Below are 4,393 nucleotides of genomic sequence, written 5' to 3'. Positions count from 1 at the left end.
TTTGCTATCTACTTTATATTTGTAACCTAATTGAATCTTTCACGTTTAGATTGTGGTGAGACACGTATTCAGACGAGTACACAACGAATATGTGTGCACTGTAACAAATAATGTAACAGATAGAAGCATAAATGCCAGAATGATAAAAGTAAATAACTAAAAATATGTTAAAGTACCAGAGAAGCCCGCGTCTTTTTTCTGATCACGATCTTCTCCTTTTCCCAGAGGTAAGTGTCCTGTCCTCCGTGAACACTCTCCTGGCTTTCCCTCATGATTTTATTACCGTGCACAGTACTGTCTTGCCTATCTTATGAGTTTTATATAAATTCACTCAAACTGTTCTCTTGTGTCTTCCATATCTTACTCAATGTCTTGTTATGAGATTCATCCATGTGTGCCTGCAGCTGGGATCTGCTTGTTTTCATTAGAGGGTGTATTCCAGTGCAGGGAATCAGGGTACGTTACCCTTTCTGCTGGAGAGGGCATCTGCCTGCTTCTCAGTTATCAGCACTCGGAAGCCATGCTGAGCCAGTACCTGGTCACACATCTTAGCACCCATGTGCCTGTGCTTTGTAGGACATGAACATAGTGGTGGAATATCCACATTATAGAATATCTAAAAATCAAGCTTACTCAGTAATTGCCTTCCACATTGTCTTCCAAAGTAGTTGTACCACTCACTCTGACCAGCACATGTGAGCTTCCCTGTCGTGCATCCTTACCAACTCTTGTTAGTATCAGAATTTTCTAATTTAATCTTTGTAAGGTTAGATAATGTTAGAATTATTATTATTCCCATTTTCAGGTGATTACACTGAGGCTCAGGGTATTTAAATTTAAACTGCTTCCTTGATATTCGTAAGTGATAAATAGCAGCAGTAGTGCTTGAATTTAAGTCTGAGTCTATAAATATAAACTTTAATCATAATATTTATACCTTGTCTTCATAATAAATACTTGATAGATTTGAGATAAATTATCTAACTTGTAAGGCACATCTAAGTTCGTTAAACATTAATTTTGTTGTTGTTGTCTATTCAATGGTGTGGTCCCCTTTGTGCTCACTGTCTACTTGTGCCTTGGCTGGTGGCTTTGTAATATCGAGTTGGCTGTAGGGCATCCAAAAGAAGCTTCTGGAATGGTCCAGACAACCCCTCTGCATACCTCTGTATAGATAGGTAAAGGGCTGGAAAACAAGTCCAGGGGAGAGGCTCCATGTAGGAGCCAGAAAGTCTTTTTTTTTTTTTTTTTCTGGGCCAACTTAATTCCTGCTGCTGTTTTAATTCATTCCCTCTACTTCATTCTTCCAAAGGCAACCCTTAATATATGATCAAAGGCCCCTTTCTGGTTTCAGGGTATCTTGTTGGTTGGGCAGGGTTTCCAATAGAGTCAGGGCTTTAGGGTGTCTTTCATCCCAAGAGCTCAAAGCCTCCCACGGACATTAACCTATTAATCACCAAGCTGCTCTGTGAAGTTGAGAGCTAGTCAGTGGGTGCCTCCCCCGCTTCCCAGGTAGAGAAACTGAGTCCATGACTTGTCCAGAACTGCCCATGGAGTCAGGGTGGAGCCAGGCAAGGAACCTAGGTGTCCAGGGAGATCAGCTCCTCTGTTGCCATTAATTCAGGGCTCCAGCTTTCTGCACATTCGGCAGAAAAGAGAGCTCACTGGAGAATGGGGAACGTTGAGGCTGGTGGTGGGTCAGGACATCACGATCCTGTTTGGATTGTGGAGGGAAATGGCCTTGCCTAAGGAGCTGGGTATCCCTCAAGATCAGGGCCAGGTTTGCGCACTTTCCTGTCTTTAGTTCCTGGACTGCACATTGCTCATGGAAGACCCTTAGTAACCCTTAGTCTGCTGAATGAATGTGTGAGTGAATCGATGGCTCAATGAATGTATGACAGGTTGCTTAAATTTGTCTTACTAATCCTGGCCTCCTCCTCAGTCCCACCATTTCCTAATGCCAATCAAGACCTTTGGAAGGGAGTATGGGAAGGATAAAATGAGCTTCTCTGGGTAAGATGTGAGTCTGGGTGGAGCAGAGAAGAGATGCCTTATAGACGAGGAAGCAAAGAAGCCACAGGTGGAAGGCACTCCAGAGACCCACATTTTTCTTGCCTAAGGGGGTTTACAAATGAAACTAAATTTTTAGCTAAAGTTAGGGATTCTGTGAGTTTCCGTTTCACTCAGTCGGATTCTTCTGGCATAAGCACCTTGAACAGTTATGAACTTCTCTTTCCACTGTACTGCAAGGGTTGTGTAACCAGATAAAAAAGTGGGTTCTGGGTCTTCAGTGTCCATCATCTTTGTGCTCCTCAATGGGTTCCATGTAGGAGAAGCAGTGAATATGTTTCACCTGTGTGCTCAGAGGTCACAGAAGCAAAGATGTGGTTTAAGGCAGAGGAATTTCCCTGGGTTATAGTTTCAGTAGCAGATGCCTAACTCAGTAAAGGGATGGGCTGGAGAAGGATCTTGTTTAGAATGTGTCTGTATGTGGGATTTGCCACGCATATTCCTGTATAGGGCTGTGCATATATGCCAATGTGCTTAGCTGTTCCATGTGAGTCTTCATGAGTAGATGCACTAGGAGTAGGGAGACCACAGCTGTTTGTTCTGGGCCTGGTGCAGTTTTTCTCCATCTAGAGACCTTCCTTTCCCCACAACTCACTTGCTATCAGTCAGAAGCTTCTGGAGTATAGAGATTGGGAACATTCACTCCCAATTTTCCCGGCATGCCTCTGTTTCAGTCACCCATCTGATCCCATCTCTATCCCTAGGCGGGCTTCCCGCTGCCTGCGTTTATCTCACTGTTTTATGATGTCATTTAATTAGCTCACACACGGTGGTTTTATGGGACAAACATGGCCTTGTTTGCCTTATAACTGGATTTCATGACTCTGTGGGGACGGGTCAGAAAAATCTCAACCCAGCCATGATTGAAGCTCAGGAATGCTGGATGGTTGGGAACCTGGGAAGTTTGGGAATTGTCTGACATAGAGCTAGCTCTTCCTTTGATAAACTAGGAAAGAGTCACCTATCCTGTGCTGCTTCACACCCACAGCATATAAATGAGCCCCTCGGGGAAATGGGCAGACAGTGCCAACCTTACGGATGAGGGAGAAATCATTTCTCTTGTTTCTTCAATCGTTATTGCTCATGTGACTGTCACACTACTTCAGCCCATAGGCAAAGTGGCCACTCAGGGTACTTAGGAAGCCTCCTGAACCTCCACTCTAGGAGAATGAGATACTTATTTTTTAAGAGACTCATTAAAATAGAGCTTATGGGTTGATGAGATGGCTCAGTGGGTAGATTCTTGGAACCCACGTATGGAAGGAGAGAACATTCTCCCAGCAAGTTCTCCTCTGATTGCCACACCGTGCTGTGGTACCCATTCATGTGCACATACACATGCAACAATAATAATTAAATAAAAATAAAATAGGGCTTGTGAGAAAGGTGGAAAGAATCAGATACTTTTGATCAAGATATTTGTGGATCATGAGAGGCATCTGGGGTATTGAACCAAAATAATATTTATCTAGGTGCTAATAGAGAAATGTCATCTACCACTTATATTTAGGAAGCCCTTGTTTACATTAAGAATATATGTGTATATATTTATATACATTTACATTAAGAACACACACACACACACACACACACACACACACTTGGTTTTTTTTCCCTAAGAGTATAAGTTGTTGTTGTCTTATTAGTAGGCTAGGTCAGGAAGCTCTAGGGAGATGTAAAAGTGAACTGTCCAGAATGTCCATCCTAGAGAATGAGCCCCATTAGGTCTTCTAGCATCTCCAGTAAAGGACCCTGTCTTCTGCTGTGTAACAATTTTTACTTCCACAGCTTTCCTTGTTCTCTTTTCCACAAAGTCACTGATATCCCTACACACAAGCGCACACACACACACACACACACACACACACACACACACATCCATAAACTAATTCCTTTTTAATATTTATTTTTTAAATTATGTATATGTGTATGAATGTGTCTGCATTTAGGTTTGTGTACAGGAATGTGGGTGATCATGGAAGAAGCTAGAGGCATTGGATCCCCCAGAGGAGCTGGAGTTACAGGTGGTTATAAACTGCCTGATATTGGTGTAGGGAACTGAACTCAGGTCCTCTTCAAGAGCTGTGGGTGCTCTTAAGCCCTGAGCCATCTCTCTAGCCCCTGTAAAGTATTTCTTCATAAATAAGTGATTCTTGGCAGGATTTTTTTCTTTGCCCATTTGTTTGTTTGAGATAGGACTTCATGTATTTCAGCCTGACCTTGAACTTGATATGTAGCTAAGGAGGATAACCTTGTGTGATTCTTGAGCCTCTAACCCAAATACTAGGATTACAGACCTACACTAGCATATTTTGTTTGTGTG

This window comes from Peromyscus eremicus, chromosome 20 (genome assembly GCF_949786415.1).
Source record: "Peromyscus eremicus chromosome 20, PerEre_H2_v1, whole genome shotgun sequence".
NCBI lineage: Eukaryota > Metazoa > Chordata > Mammalia > Rodentia > Cricetidae > Peromyscus > Peromyscus eremicus.
The sequence above is the reverse complement of the archived record's forward strand: the minus strand, read 5'-3'. Positions refer to the sequence as shown.